Raw genomic sequence first — 17,926 nt, forward strand, 5'->3', positions numbered from 1 at the left:
ATTTAAAGAGTCTGAGCAACGTAGCCAACGCGTGATGTGTAGGGTGAGTGTATGTCATGTCTTCGAATCCTGCTATGAACAAAAGCCTAGTGTAGAAGCCCGACTATGGTTTCGGCTAAACCAGTAACTTTTGCTTTAATAATGCATTATTCATAAATTTATTGAATTTATACACATACTAAATTTAGAACTTATAGTCGTCATACTAAGATTCGGAACCCATAAAGTTAAACTTCGGGCTCGACCTCTGCCTGTTATGCTAGCCCCATTTGAGCCATCCGCCGTTAGCCCTCAAGAATTTCTCGCTATTAAAATAATTATTTATTTGGGTGTTGGGGGGGGGGGGGAGCTATAGACCTTTTTAGTTTGGATAAATAGTAAGTGGACGTTTGGACGTAAGAATTGTAAAATTCCAAAATAGGGTGAAAAGATTTTTCAAGTGAAAATGGTATTTGAAATTTAGAATTGTGTTTGGACATGAATATAATTTTGGGTTATTTTTGAAGTTTTGTGAGTCAAATAATAAAGGTTTTCATATTTACCCATACTATTTTAACACAATTTAAAAAAATAAAATTAAAAGGTTTTCATGTATTCACACTATTTGAAGGCGATTTCAAACCTAAAAGTTTAATATTCTAAAGTAATTTTAAAAACTATAGTTTGTTAAACCTTAAAAGTTAATTTAAGTGATGATCTTTGTTCATATGTTCTAGGAGGTTATCTCTTATGTACTTAATTGATGTGAAAATTTGATTTATATGGTTTTAACTCCATTCTTCCATGATAAGTTTTCAACAATCTATAAATTGTCTTAAAATATTTTATATTATTTCTTTATAAAAATTAACATATGATAAATCTATAGAAAAAATAAAAACATTTCTCGTATATCCTTAATAAGAAAAAAATTAAAATCCCTATAATTTATATAGACTTCTATCAGATATTTATTATCTTATCACCAGTAACATCATTTTAAACGAGTTATAATAAAATATAATTTGAACTACTATATTGAATTACTACAATTTATATCATGTTAATACTTGTTTAATGCAGTTGGTTCTCTTTGTTTGAAGTAGTAAGTTGCCTCTTTAGGGATGCAAGTGAAGTTCTCTTTGTTGACTGTACTAAAAATTTCTTTTGATTTTGTTGTATACAAGACATAAAGTAAAATCATAAAAAAAAAAATTCAACTTTTGTCGTATTGTAAAGGATGATGTTGTTCGTTTTAACTTTCGTTAGGTAACTGATTGTTCTTACTATTGAAACACTTGGAAGACCAAATTGGATGTATTCAAAAGTAGTTTACAAATAGATCGATAAGTTTTTTATTGTAGAAAAATTGTTAATATAAATTACACTTGTACCTTTAATGTATTATCTTGTTAAAAATTCAAATATAGTGGGGAAATAATACCATTCAATCAATTTTACAATTTAATGTTTATATTTGACATTGATGTTAAAATGAGTATTATAGCACATAGTTTTTTTATGTTAATAATTGGAGCAACTTAAGCAGGTTATAATTTATAGTTTAATATTTTGTAAATTATTAAAATAAATTAATTGTAAATTGTGATCCCCAATATCATTCTCTATCAGTTATTAAATGGATATAACAATGATCGATTTATTTATCAAAAAATTAATTGAGCACCGACAAACAACAATATTAAGATTACAATGTTGGCCCGTATACGAGCCTAGAATTATAGATTGGATACCTAAGCCAATCAGATAATTAGAAAGCGAAACAATGCAGACAAAGAAGATAAATTTGGCTAAAATTGATTGCACTAAAGGAGCCAATCTTTCCTATATCGTGATAAAGTAACAAAAAATATTGAAGTAGACTATGTGCATATGGTATTTGATGATATGCCTTGTCCATCTTATATTATTGTGTGCTTACTCATTCCTTTGAGCATTTGCTTTCACTATTCTGTTTCTCTTTTGACGAAGTTCTTCTTTTTTTATGAGCTTCTTTATTTACGCTTTTCTACGTCGAATCTAAAAAATGATGAATTTTTTTATTGAAATACTTTGTATATTTACTTTTCATCGTTATTGTTGTCTTTGAGACAAATGTTTTCATGTTAGTGATTTAAAATTTCTTCGGTCTCTTTGAAAGTGTACGTGGAAGGTGATGCCTCCACTAATATCTACCTCCTAACTGATGTTTGATAGGATGGAACAAGAGAAAGCTCCAAGAAAGACACCAAACCCAGCCTATGGTCGTTTGTTCACATAAACGTATTATAAAGAGGAAGTTGGAAATATGAGCGTCAAAGAGAAGTAATCGACAAAAAGATACTCTTTCAAGTAAGTCACGATGAACTTTAAAACAATTCTTTGTTCGTGAAAGCAAAAGGGGTACAGTAATTTATTATGTTACTGTTGCCATTTAGTAATTGTGATGGTGTGTTAATGTGAAGCCTTTTTTCCCCGTTGTTAGATTGTGATGGTCCTATTGAAGTTTAGGTACATAGTATAAGATTTATTCAACAATCTCCCCTTGCACAACAGGAAATCCTAAGAAGAAAGTTAAGAAAAGCAAAGGTCGTGGCTTCGGCCACCCTCGCTTCAGCCAATCGTCAAGACAAAGCCAAGTTGATTGCATATTTAAATGAAATGAAAGAAGTGAAAGTTAGGATGTTTGTGGTGTTGAATTATAATGCTTAAGGTTAATTTGATGGACCGGCGTTTTAGGATATCCATATGGAGAACATCAATTTGTCTTCGATGGTTCTGTGATACTTTCATCTGGAAGGCACTATGCATGTCAAGTTTGATGCTCTTTTTGTATTTTAAAAAGGGACTCATTCATTTCTTTATAGGATGTTGCATATGTATACCTTTTTAATGCCTGGTACTCTATAATTACAGTATCTCATGGATTGTGGATTCTTTTCTTCTAATACATTTTTGATGTGTTATCTAAGTGAACTTCATTAATCCAAATCAAATACATCTAACATCAATACCTGTGCACTTAGCATTACTCATACACACCGAATGATGTTTTTTCCCTTTTCTTCTTATGTAGCACTTACATTGTAGGTAGTATTGTTGCCTATATTGCAACATATACAGATACATGTAGGTAGTAATATCGCCTATATTGATCAGTCTTGTTATTAACTTATTCATCTGAGTACCAACTTGGTTCTGGCAAACTTACTAATTTTTCATGTTTATGTGCGGCTTTTACCTTGATCATAAACAGAAGTATGAATAATCTGACCATACTTTTTATTTTGTTGAGAATGAATACTTATCATCAATATTTATTTATCAAATAATAACCTTCTATAATATTTAACAAGAAGCATGGTTACACTGACAACATATAGTACTACTTGCTATAAAACTTTTTATGTGCAGTTGTTGCCTTGGTCGTGAACAGAAGTATGAACAATCTGTGCGTACTTTTTCTTTTGTTGAGAAAGCATCAATATTTGTGCATCAAATAAGAAAGTTCTATGACATTTAACAGAGACATGGATATGCTGACAATATATAGTAATACTCACTAAAACTATGTTTCTACTAAACTTATCTATCTATGTAAACTAAGTTACTGGATAACTGATGAAGACATTTTGTGCATTGCTGATAAAATGTTGCAGATTTTATGCAATTCCTCTTCCTACAACAGAATTTAACAGAATGATCCGGAAAAAGGATAATGATGGCAACTACTCTGTCAGCTCTTGCTATAAGCTTTTAACCTTAAGCCCTCCTTCACATAACTGTCAATTGAACTTATATGGAAATGTATATAGGCTCTTTACTTCTAGCCCTCCTCTCCATAGTTATTGGTTTTATTTGAACAACATTGCACAATTATTGTCTGACAAAAAGTTATACCTTATGTAATAAATTTTAACTTTACTCCAGTAACTCAGAATACATAAGTTTCTCTTTGCATTGTCCCATAGCTACTCAACAATGCAAGTATTTTATCTATGTTTGTAGTTAAATGGAATCATGCCTGGTGATCCAAGAGGCGCTACCAGCAGTTTTCGGAACGAAGATAGGAACACAAGGATGTTCGAACGCAGTACCTGCTTGAATACTACGGGCAAGCTAGAAGAAACAAACTACTGATGTTCTGAAGTTGCAATATACACACGAGAATGCAAATACAGATTTGAAGATGCATCGGCGATATACACACGAGAAGGCAAATGTCTGCACCTGTTAACTTTTTGACTAACTTACAAGATGTATATAACTTACTACATAACATTTGGTGTTAATTAATAAAGTTGATCACGTATTCTAGGATTCTGTTGTTGAAGCGTCGGTCGTTGGCCCGTGCAGAACATCTAGTTTATATATATTATATATTATATAGAAGGGAGAGGAGGAGATCGACCAAGGGCATTATGGTCATTCAAAAATATAACTGCATTGTTTGCTTGTACAGTAGGCTTAAAAGCTTGGTTACAGCCTTTGGATTCCTAATGACCGAAGAAAACAAAATCAACGTGGCCTTAATCTATTGAATTAGTGGACCCCACTTCCCACTCAACCTTAACTTGCTTCTTTAAATGCATTACTTGACTACTTTTACTTTTTGATTTGTTTGAAACTAGATTATTTCTCTATTATCACTTTCACGGTTTAAAAATATTTTTTCAATAAGTATTTTTAACTAAAAGATTTATCTGTTAGGCAATTTATAATTTAAACGTTCATTTGATAAAAATATTTTATGGTAACATACATTTATATATAAAATTCTATTATCTTCTTAAGAAAAATTATTTCATTTGTTTTATTTACTAAATATTTTTGGTAAATAATATTTTTTTAAAACGTGGCGATGATTTATGTATATTTTTATTAAAATGTTCTTATATTAATATCAATTGATATCATTTTAAATTCTCATTAAATTGTAATTTCAATTGGACACTTTATAAATCAGGAAAAAAATATATTTAAGAATAAAATATAGTTTCAAGTACCATTTTTATTAAAGGATATTGAAATTTATTTAAATTATATAAAAATAATTCCCATTATAAAACATTATTTGAGAATAATCTAATTTGGTATTTTTTTTCTTTACTATATATTAGGCAGCATGAGAAGTATCATTTATGTGTGATTGTACTTCTTCTTCTATGACCAAAGCTAATCGGGTACTTCCTCTGTTTTTAATAAAGAATTCTACAATTATATAAATTTCAAAAATACATAAATAAAAAATTAATTATTTTCAGAAAATGCTCAACAAATAATTATAGTAAAGAAAGTAGTACTACACCCTAGAGAATCGATATCTCAATCACATCAAATGAAACTCGAAAAAATGTGTGATTGAAAATTGTATTTATTTTTAATGAATTATCCAAATATGTCTCTAGAATAAAATACAAATTTAGTTATTATTATTTTTTCAATAATTCAAAAATCACGATTATTATTTCAAAGAACCAAAAAAATATTTTTGCATCATCTATTTGGCAATAAATGAATATATTTTGTTATTCAAATTTGTATAATAAAAAAAGTAAAGCAATATATTAACACAATTGAAAATACTGAAAGAGCACATCTCAACTTATTTTTCAACTAACTTTTTAGTCATTTTTTTAAATCAATTTTAAGTTTGGTGGCATGGAAGTATTTGTTTAAATTAAAAAGTGTAGAACTTTTGTAAAAATACTCTAACTTGTACTTGAAGTATTGTATAATCTTTGTTATAATAAAGTGTCGGACTTCGACAAATATTATAAAGTAATTGTGAAAATACGATTTCAGAAAGATTAAAAATGTACGTAACGCAACACATAAAAAACAATATAGGTAAACATGATTATATTCTATATGTTATCACACAAAAACCTATTTTCTATCTTCTTTCCTTAAAGACGAATAAATGTGTAATTAGTAATAGATCAAGAAATATTAAAAGGAAGAAAACAAGAAAAATGAGGGGCTTTTAAGTTTTAGCTCGCGCCAGAATTATATTCGATGGCCGAAAAAGTGTATAGTGTTTGTGTATAACATATATATAATTATATATATACACACACAAAATATATATACAAAGAAATACATTTTTGGGTTAATATTTTGATAGTGACTATACAATATTATTTTTCCACAAAAAAAAAAGCAATAATTGAGTTCGCGCATCGCACGGGTATGCCATCTAGTACTAGGAATAAAGGCATGTGATATAGTGTTATAGAGCTGGCAAGACCACAAGCAATTATTCCTATCCTATTGATGAAAAATAAAAATAAAAAGAGAAGATGGCAATGATTTTTTTTGGTACACTAAAATGAAACAAAAAAAAAACTAAATATTTTATTTTTATTTCATCACCGTTTTCTCTGGTTGGCATTGACCAACCAATCAACTGATCAAAATTGTCTTTTTTTTCTTTCAAAATTGTATTTTAACTATATTATCTGCCTTTAAAATATCATCTTCAGATATAAAATATGGAACCCTTCAAACGCTTAAATAGTCAAATACCTGAAATAGGAAAAATGATATTGTATAGCTACTTTCAAAATAATAGTCAATATATATATATATATATATATATATATATATATATATACATTGTGTATGTTATATACAAAAAATATAAATTTTATGCACTTTTTCGGCTACCGAATATAAATAGTTTCTGGTGCAGGGTAAAGTAAAAAAGATCCTCTATTATATCCAGAATTGGTTAAAGCACCGTCCATAATTGTAAAATTAAATATGCATACTTTACTCCTATCTTAAGGTAGAAAGGCTGTTTTAGATAAACTCTAGGCAAGACTCAACTCTAAGGAAAAATAATATGATAAAAATATTAACCTCCATGGCATTAGTATAGCTATTTGCTAGTGAATGTATTCTTCAAAAAAATTCTTACAAAAATATTAGCATTAACATAGTATTGTACACACAAAAAAAAAATCAAGTAGATTTAAAAATAAAAATGCAGATCATTATGCAAGGAATACACCAATTAAAATGACTTGTTTCTGGGGTGGCAGCTAGGGTTGATGTATTAATATTTCCATGGCAATTATAATGACTGTCTTGTATATTATTTAGACCAAAATGACTTTGATCATTGCCAAGGTCCAGTTGTAATGAATTGCTCATTGATTTCAAGATTCAACTAATAATTTACAAATTAAAAGAGAAGATTTAAAAAATGACTTTATTTAATTCCTTGGAACGGTTGCTGGCACACTATATTATATAAAATTCGCTTGGTTCACGTTAAGTTGTCTTAATTCATAGAATGATTGTCATGTGCATACATCATGTCTAATAATTCATTGCTTCTCTTCTAAATTTATTTATTGGATTTCTGTAGCCATAGTAAACAAAACATTTATTTTATTGCATGGTATGGACCAAAATGTAGAAGTTCTATGGCCAGAAAAGGACAAAAACAGAAACATATTGCGATGTATATGTCTCATGTTTGTCTTAGCTTACTTCAACTGAACGCAATTTGCCAAATCAATTGTATCCCAATTAAGTATATAATTAAAAAAATTAATTGTACTCGATGTTTGTATCAAACGTAGAATTTAATCTTACCAATCATAAAAATAGTTTAGAATTTGTAGTACTTAATTATGGTCAAGTGATAAATTTGTACAAAAAATACATTTTCCTAATAATTTATTTTTTTTATTTTTCACCAAATGTTTAGTGTCCGCTTTGGAACATCAACTAACTTAAATTCTCGCCGTGTAAAACTCATCAAAGGAGGAAGCGCTCCATTATCCATATACCAGGATTTTTTCTTCCCCAAAGGTCGAACCATATCTTGTATTAATTGATTTGGAGCAAATGCCAAATACTACTAAAAAAAATTCGCTAATTGATTTGAAGTCGTTATTTTAAAATTCAGATACGTAGGATTAAAATCTTGTCTCCGACTCTAGTTTTGGTAGCTAAAACATTTGTCAGTGAAAGTGATTGAACACCACTAAAGTTAGGCTGATTCATTTTCTTTTACCAATGTTTTGCCTGCCATTTGGACCGTTATACCAATTCTAAAACTATATTTTGAGAAGATTTTCTCAGTTACTATTCAGTGGAGTAAGAAATTGACAGTACATGCAATTAGAAAATTAGAAGGACTTGTTTAATTGGGCCCCTAAGATTTCAATTTGTAAGGACTTGCTAGCAAAATAGGTGCAGTTGACACTTTATTTTTCTTGGTAGTTGACACTTGACAGTGTGTAAAGTTAAAAAGAGAAATTTGAGGGTTAATTGGTAGGGGCCTGCCTGAATTCATGTGATATTCTAACCTTTTGCACTCTCAATTCCCTGTTTAAAATGCAATCTAGAATCTTCACTTGTCGGCACGTTATCACAAATTAAATTATCATAGTAGTATTAAAATCTTTATAATGTATATTACTTTAGCTCATATAAAAAAGAAAGATGGAAATTACGCATTTTATACATAGGATAGAATGAGATGTATAAAGCTTTGTGCTGAGTTTAACCGGTCTAAAAACACTCTTAAGATGGTGTGATAGTGTCCGTTTTGGGTAAGCACATACGAAGTTGGTCTCACACCATTAAGAGATTCATACACCTTATATGTAGATTACCAATTTTTTTAGCTACCAATGTGGAATTTTGTTCGGACACCCAACAATCTCCCCCTTGAAATAAGTTCTACATGGTCCACTACCATGATCCACGGGTCTCCCCTCTAGCTGAGTTCCACGGGTCAATTTCTAAGATTTATTGTGTGCCGCCCACATCGTTAGAGTATTTATGGCAACTGAAGCCAGCAACTAACTTCTTTTGTGTGCATACCGAGCCTCACATCTAATACCAGTTGATATGTTCAACCAGCTCAAAGATACTCTTAACATGGTATGATATTATCTGTTTTGGGCCAAACCCGCACGATTTTCCTAGAAGGCCTCACAGCATGTTAAGATTTTCCTAGAAGGCCTCACAATCTTAACGGTGTGAGGTATTTTAGGGAAATCATACAAGCTTTGCCCAAAACGAATAATATCGCACCATATTAATAATATGTTTGCGCTAGTTAAGTCCAACATCTTATTTATTTATTTATTTGTTACAAGACTGTTTTCTTCCATTTGCTTCTATTTAAGACTTTTAGTTTTCTTCCCACTCTACACCCATCCACCAATCTCAACAAGAAACAAGTGATACAGTAAATAATACTAGTTTTCACGAGATTAATGCTATAGTTGTACACCGTGGACTTAAAATTGTAGTCACGTAGCTCAGTAGAAAGAAAATTGAGAGAAAAGTCTAATTTCAATCCACGGATATTATTATTTTTTTGGTCTCGTGCAGACAATCCCAAAAGGTATTGGGAGTCTGATGAGTTTAAAGTACTGAAATTGTTTAAAGTAACATTTTGTTATCGTAAGATATGATTAATTTCAAAATAAATTCAAGCTATATATTATATCTCTAAGCTATATGAATGTACAGAAGAGATTTCCAGAAACGAGCTAATGAATCAGGAATCAAGAGCAAGACGGACAACAAGCTGGATTTGACCAAAATTGAATATCAACATGTTTCACGTATTTACTATTTAGTTAGCCAATAGGTAAGTCTTAAGAAATGTACATGAATAAAGGACTAGTATACAAGCTTCAGCAATTTTTCACCACACAGAGATTTGACCCTTGTTATTTGGAAGACCTATCTGCTTAACTAGGTCTAGAAGTGAAACTAACAGGGTTCACCGGCTGATCCCTCACGATCAAGCTAACAACTTCAGGTCCCAACCACATCAAAATCAAACTTGGCTCGAGCTATTCTGTTCAAATTGATAGTTAATGAAGGCTGGAGTATGATAATATGTGTGCAGGTGTGTAGGGGGAGAAATGGAATATCTAATAATGCATGTAAAAAGATTATGAAGTAGGCTCGACCACTTGGGCTGGACCTTAGGCAATGGAGGTCACCTACCTCGACCATGGGCCTTCTTGATCACCCATCGACCCCATCCAAGAAAATATGTTTATATAATAATGCAAGTCAATCACGCTTGAGTCATGCTGAATGAATTCAGCTACGGATACACACATAGATACAGGTGTGTAAAAGTAATCTGTACAAGTACATGCAGTTTGGTAATTTTTAGTGTGCTTTAAAGAATCCATACAAAGTATAAACAAACATGTCACACCTGCTCAATACAGGTATGTCAAGGCAAATGAAATTCTTTTATTTTCATTTATCGTATTGAATATGGAAACCAGAGTATAATTGCAGTCATCTGCACTTGGTTATCCGAGTAAATATACACAGAAAGAGGAGCAAATGCAGACTACACATCCTGTCTGACGTAGACCAAGCTTTAGAGACCACAAAATAGTCAAATTGACAGGATTAATTAGAGTGATCATCATAAAGATAGTGTTGCAAGAGCTCAGAGATCTAAATGCACAACAAGAAACAATGTGCCGGGGCATAACCAATATGCATACTGGGGCATACACATGTATATCTAAGATACATTTACCTCATAGTCTCACAATGAAGAAACATTTCATCCATAACCAATGTTATTAAGCAGAGCAATTCGTGAGAAGCACATACATGCTACGTGGAGAAGTAAGTTGGCATAGGCTTGGTGACAAGTAAAACAAGCACCAATCCTGTTTTCATTCTTCACTTTTCTTTTTTTTCAGGACGAGAAGACTTCTTTTTTGTTTTCCTTTTTTCTACTTTAACAAAGGAGTTGAGCAAATCACTTTTCAACAGCTGATGTGTGACAATTCCATGCGTGGCACATAATTAATTTCAATTAGAGAATGCAAAATAAGACAGCTCACTAAATTAGCAAAGACAAATCCCTCCATTTCATTGAGTGGTCCGGCCAGCCGTCACAAACAATGGAATCCGGTGTAAGATCTTCTTCTATGCCGGAAAAAACATATTCTGGTGCAGGTAGATAATCTTTCCTCCGACAACACTGATGGGCCGATAAAACAAAGAAACCACCCTCCAATGCAATGTGCGCCATAGATGCCAGCCACACATCCCTATCATCAGCTGTCGGTGCACAATATATTTCAATGCCTGTCAACATAAAAGAGCTTAGAAATTCTGTGGAAGTTCAATTAGGAGCATATTCATTTCAAGAAATGAAGTAATTTATGAATAAAACGTACCAAGAGGGTACTCTAGAAAATACAAAATTTCAAGACTTTTTCTTCACTACATATCAAGAGAGTCTAACAAGTCCATAATTTCTGTCAAGTTGATTACAAAATTTCCTAACGCCCAGAAATACAGATTTTGTATACATCTATGTTTTACAAAAGAAACAAGCTCTTCTTTCCCTTCAGCTGACTGTAGCTTCTGCAAAAGGAGACCTACTTTTCAATTTCCCAATCATTAAAGTTCCAAATCTGGAGAAACACTTCATCCAAATCTGGAGAAACAATAACCAATTTGATGGTCTTTATTTAAAACCACAGTAAACAGATTTGGCAACTGATCTTTCAGCAACCCTTCATCTGACCCCACCTGTCAGTCCACAACTTAATCCTCCTATCATTGCCCAATTTTAACCTGCAGTCCACAACTTAATCCTCCTATCATTGCCCAATTTTAACCTGATATTGTTCTTAAAATCACCACAAAGATTCCTATATGAACATTCACTAGCTTTTCTGGGACATCTCATGTAAAATCCATTTCTCAAACAAGTGTTATACAACAGTGATATAAACCAAAAAATCCATTCCCAGTAATGCTATTTTAAAATAACACTTCCCCCCGCCCTTCCCCCCTTCCTGAAAAGGTCAAGATTAGTGGCTCAATACATCTCGTAGTTACATTATTAAACAAACTTTCCATTCGTACTCAAGTTGACTAAAAAAGGCCATATTTTTATGACCGAGAATATCCACTATTTCAGCTTGAAACTCTAAGGATAACGGGTCCATTCCTCTACCCTTCACTTAAATACCAAACTTGGTGCAACAACTAGGTTCCAAACTCGTGACGTGTACCTACCACACTGTACTACCTTTTCCATTGAACCGAAGCCCAAGGGGCTCAAAACAGGTCATTAAATGAGGACAATCGTTCCAGAAGGCATATCTACAAAAGTTATGATGTATCATTCGACCTGTGGATAGAGATTGAAATTCAGCTTCATGAGCCAAAGCATAAGATTAGAATACAATTGCTTTACCGCCCTACAATAGGTCTTGCAGAATTCCCTATAATGTATCCAGTAATTCATAAGTTTGAAGACATTATAATCAGAAATTACTGCAGCATGAATAAGCACAGTGAATTATGGATGAAAATTTATGCCAGAACTCTCTTACAAGAAGATGCATCGATATCTGATTACACCAGAACTTCGAAGCCATATGGGTTCATTACTTTAATAGCACCAAATGAAGCAACCGCTTTCATAGATAAATTTTATCACCAAATGCAAGGAACTTAAAGGCAACACAGAGAAAGGATAGCTTATTCCCAATTCAAAGTGTCCCTAAATGCCATGATACTCGAAGTTGTAGTAACAGAAGAACCTAAGAGATTAGCAGCAAATGTCAGACCTTTAGCATACATCGCGGTCCTTAGAGGTGGCATTCTGTTCTCCCAACGTATTGCAGCACCTATTTTTCCAAGTGGAGTGTCATAAACTGGAATTGTTGATCCATCCCCAGAACCCCAGATAACTCGCTCCAATCCCGTTGGCATTATCTTCCGATGCTTCCCAAGGTAGCAACCTTGAGAGTTGAAGAAAAGAACTGTGCTATATAGTGTATGTCCGTTTCTCTCAATAACACCTATCACCACGTACACCTTAGCTTGTATTTCCAGCAGCTGCTGCCAGACGATCAACCTCACCAGCAAAAAAATAGATGTAAGAGAGAAAGACAGAGGGACTGAGGGGGAGATAAGAGAGGAAGGATGGGAAGCTTTTGCAGGGACACAGACAAACAAAGAGTACACATATGTTTAGTGAAATGTAAAGGACATAGAATTTTTTTACGATGAGCTATATTAGCCAAGAAGCCAAGAATGAGAATTTAAATTTCATAACATGTTTGTTGATTCTCTTTATCCCAAATAAACAATTTTTGACTTCTGTGACCTGAATTTACTAGCTAAGGTCCTTTCTCCTGGTGCTTAATCTTAATATTGAATGAATACTTACAATTTTCCTCTAACCACAAAGGGCAGCCGGGTGCACAAGGCATCCCACATTTACGCAGGATATGAGGAAGAGCTACACCAAAAGGGGTGTGACGTAGTCTAATGCAAGCATTAGTGGCTGCTTCCGCAGCTCGAACCCGTGACCTATAGGTCACACCACCATTTAAGCATAGCCATCAGTAAGAACAAAGACCAACAACTCATGACATGATTTGATCATAGATTAAAAAAAAAAGGCCGGCTCAACCCCATTAATTTAAAGATTCTCCTAAACATATATATATATATATATATATATATATATATATATATATATATATAGTATTTGTTTGCTCATATACTTGAACATCCATTTGATCTCCTTCTCCATCAAAAAACAAATATGGAGTTCCTAAGTAAAACCATTCTACAATCAATAGAAAACACTGCAGAAGTACTAATAAAGTCACCATCTTTGGTCTCAACAATATGCACTATCTTAGCCTTTGTAGCTGGTGTGTTGGTCTACTTCTATGGACCTTATTGGCGTGTGAGAAAAGTACCAGGTCCTCCAGCTTTTCCCCTTGTAGGACACCTTCCTTTGATGGCTAAATATGGCCCTGATGTCTTCTCTGTCCCTGCCAAACAATATGGTCCTATCTTCAGGTTAGCCTTCATTATTATCATTTCTTGACCAGTTTATCTTTGTGCTACTTAGTTGTTTCTATTTGTTATTCTTGAGCAGATTTCATATGGGTAGACAGCCACTAGTTATAGTAGCAGATGCAGAGAAGTTGGAATAAAAAATTCAAGGACATACCAAATAGAAGCATCCCATCTCCCATTGCAGCATCCCCTCTTCATCAGAAAGGCCTATTTTTTACTAGGTACAAAATTTACAAGGAATAATACTTTGTGACGATGGTAAATTTAAGGTGAAAATAGTTCTAATCCTCTCCAATCCATCAAATTTGGCGAAAAACTCATTGACTTTGACTGTCTAAGGATTCTTTTGGCCTTCGTTGACTCAGTTAGGCTCATGTCATTTGGTCGGCTACTATTGCTACCTTCAGTCCTATCTGATGCCAACATTGTGAATGGCGTTGTTGATGCGCAGAACGAAGAGGAAGCTAAACTCCTAAGTTCAGAACTTGGGCTTGATGAAGAACGAGTAGCATGGCTTTTGGTCATATTGTTCTTCTGCACAGCTTGCCCCTCTGTAGACATACGGACACGACGAGCTCTAGCAAGGGCTTGTATCCGAACTACAGCTATCATACCCCCTAAGAGTCACTGCAGCCTGCTTCCTTACTTGTGTTCCCCTAACAAGTGCTTGAAGCCTTACCAATCCTTTCAAGGCCCTTAATGCTCTTCTTGCCTACAATTGTCATTCAGTAATACCAAATCAAGATCAATTTGAATAAACACAACTAAAAGTCCCTTGTTTACAAAGTTATATACAAAAAAGAACAGATCAATCATATCATTTTTCAAGACAAGTATCAATCTTATCAGCAGAGAGAATCAAGTACTGTATATTTTTGTAAACAATCAGAATTTGATGCACTAGACTAGAAAACTATTAAATAAAAGAAGTCATGCTGGGATATACAGAGTTCTCATCCATGCTCACTATGCAAAAAAGATAAGACAGAAAATTTTTGAGTATACTGCTAGTTTAACTTAACAAGTCTGTATATTATGATATATATGTTCTTCAGAGTAAAGTGCATTTCCCTCATTTCTCATCAGCATTTTGCTAGTTAACTCTAACCTCAGGACATCAATAATTAATACACTACTCCATTCTTAACAGTGAATTAAGAGCTACCATGCGACTTTAACACAACTATTCAGGGAAAAGGCCATCATGAATCATGATTCTAAGCCGTCGAGGCGGAACCAGGATTTGGAGGTCACAGGTACAGAGAATGGAGACGGTTGATGAGGAAATGGAGCTTGATACAGAGGAACATTTTCCATATATGCAGAATTAAATGGTGGGGGCAAGTTGTGATCTCTGGGCATCTGCTGAGTAAATGCAGTACTTGAAGCCTGCGGAAGTGAAGAAAAGGAAGCTGATAAGGGTGCTATCTGGAGTACAACTGAAGGGCATGACTCCTTAGCAGACGCAAATTGAGGAAGCTGGACAGGTGTGACCATTGATGATGGCTGGACAGATGATGACTCTGGAACAGACGAATCAAAGTTCTCTTTAAGTTTCTCATCCACATTTAGGAGCATCTGATCAGAGACATGATCTTCAAACTGATGAATTCCCATAGTTCCGGCTGAAGAGGGAATTTCCCCGGTAGCATCATCACCAGGAAGCTTCTGCCCTTCAGCAACAATTACTGGACTCACAGTAAGTTCCATTTGATTCTCTTTCCCATTATATCTCACTTCCATATCAGGAATACCCCTGGCTTTGGGATTTATCATGATTGTGGACCGATTTCTCGAGAGTGGTACCAATATTTTCATGCGCATGAGAATCCTTTAAATAATCCAGATCCTTTAATCGTGGAGGGAGTAAGTGACAGTGATTCTGATGATTCACCAAGGTATAAGCGGAGACGTGGAAAAAGAGGAAGAAGCTGGAGCAGAAGCCGCTCTCCTTATGATAGGAGGAGGAAGAGTCCACGGAAGAGACAGGAGAGGCGGTGTCGTTCTCGGAGGTACTCATTTTAATTTGCTTTTTCCTATGTTTCTGCCCAATATCTCTTCTGTTGATTTGATTTCTACTGTAGTTTTGGATGATTTTAAAATTGTCAATGCTTAAACTATACAGCATCTCTCCAAAGAGACGCAGAAGTAGAAGCAAGTCACCTTCTAGGCGCGGGTTAACTTTTGGTGGTGACAAAACGAGAAGGGACAGAGGTCATCTCCCACAATGTAAAGACTTCCTCCGAGGCAAGTGTTACTATGGAGCATCATGTCGATATTTCCATGCTGAGCTTGACAAGAGTGGTGGATCAAGATCATACAGGAGCAAACATCAGCACCAAGATCTTCCGCCTATTTCAAAGGATTTGATTCAACCAAAATTTGCTTTGCATATAGGGCACTCAATACTAATTTATCACAATTTTCTCAAGACATATACATGTACACATGAATTTTTGCCGAACTTAACGGGTGCCAGTGACCCCTCTACCTATAGCATAGGTTGACCCGTACCCAAGAGAAAAGATAAATACTTGACCAGCAGCTTTTGAGATATAATAGAACTTTGATTGGAAGAGGGGAGCATATACAAAATGAAACAAGTGGGGAACTTAGTCAGGTTACACTAATCTTAAGCACAAAATAGAACAAGAAAGAAGGAATGAAGAGAGTACAATTAGTGAATACCAAGAAACCACGAAAGGCAGTTTGAATCCTGATAGCAGCCCATTCTTCCATCACTGCTTTCAAACTTTTAGGAGAAGCTCTAACCACAGTAGCTACAGCAGCTGTGTAAGCATCATTATTCACTGATGATGAATCTGACCCTTCTGACCCAACACCGCCATTTCTGTGCTTAAATCCTTTCCATGAACTCCTCCACAGCTTCCATTTCTTGCTCTTTCCACTCACCTTCTCCTATAAAAAAAATGTACACAAACAGTTAACTCTCTGTACATGTAAAAAGATTGAATTTTTAGTGCAGATTTGAGCTTACATGATCTTCTTTTTCAAACTTCTTGAATCCTATAAAGCTTTCACCCATTTTCCAGAAGCATCCATTTTCTTGTTTTTTCTTAAAAACCCAACTTCAGATTCTGTTCAAGAAAACAAGCTATCCTTGTTTGCAGAAAGATAAAGAAAATTTTTAGACAACAAAGCTTTCAACTTTCGAGAAGTCAAAAACAAGTAGTAGTACTACTTTTAAGTAAAAATATTTGTGTAAATATCAATGCAACATAGAAACAAAAGAGAGTTAAAGCAGAAAGAAAGTTCTTGTTAACTACCCAAAACTAATGCTTCGCTTTGAAGGGAAAAGAATTTAACACAGACTCAGACTATTAATGAGGTAAAAATAACATTTTTTTCTTTTCAAAATGACTTGAAAACTGAAAAAGATTGCAACTTTAATGGTTTTTTTTTTGAGATATGGGGTAGTGGGTGTAGTGGGTAACCAAGGCTTATGCTACTTGACTACACTGTGCAAAGAGCCGTTGGGTTTTGAAATTCAAAAACATAAGATAACAATAGGACACGACCGGCGTTGTGGTGTGTTCCATTTTTCCCGCTTTGGGACGTGGGAACACAAAATGACACTGTTTTTGTTTGAATTACAAGTATAGGGGTGGTAGCGGCCGAGTCAGAAATTTCAGTAAGGAATTCATAAAAAACATGCCAAGAAATCAAGAGGGTCCAACATATACTATATACATAAAAAATAATTTTGTCACTAGCTACTTCTCTGGTTTAAAGAAAATGGCAAATTTAGGGTTGCCTATGAAAGGAGACAAAATCTCTTAGACAAATAGTATCAATTTAATCTCAACAATATAATAATTAAGCAGTTGGGAAAAATGGTCTCACCTCAGGGTCCAGACAAAACTCGAAAAGCATTTCATGTCCAAATATTCTTTCTCTTTTGCATAAAAGATCAAAGATGTAACTAAACGAATCGAGCTTCGTTAAAATAACCACCCCAAGATTAGAAGAACATTTCCTATGATAGCTAGGTAGACAATATTTTAGTATATTATCACGTGTAGACAGATGTATGTTGTTCATAACATGTGGGAAAAAGTTGAAGATAAATCAACCT

General features: G+C 33.8%; 1 long non-coding RNA gene and 2 pseudogenes across 1 annotated transcript; 1 reads left to right on the top strand and 2 right to left on the bottom strand.

The window, feature by feature from the left end:
• The first annotated feature begins 1,731 nt into the window (after positions 1-1,731).
• On the top strand, positions 1,732-4,299 carry LOC107797781 (uncharacterized). Its single transcript, XR_001650756.2, has 2 exons — positions 1,732-2,331; positions 3,988-4,299. It is a non-coding gene; the product is annotated as an uncharacterized LOC107797781 (long non-coding RNA).
• A 6,238-nt stretch (positions 4,300-10,537) lies between these two features.
• Positions 10,538-13,842, bottom strand: LOC142161729 (bifunctional nitrilase/nitrile hydratase NIT4A-like; annotated as a pseudogene).
• Positions 13,524-16,908, bottom strand: LOC107797782 (protein IQ-DOMAIN 6-like; annotated as a pseudogene).
• Between the last annotated feature and the right edge of the window lie 1,018 nt (positions 16,909-17,926).

This window comes from Nicotiana tabacum, chromosome 18, assembly GCF_000715075.1.
Source record: "Nicotiana tabacum cultivar K326 chromosome 18, ASM71507v2, whole genome shotgun sequence".
NCBI lineage: Eukaryota > Viridiplantae > Streptophyta > Magnoliopsida > Solanales > Solanaceae > Nicotiana > Nicotiana tabacum.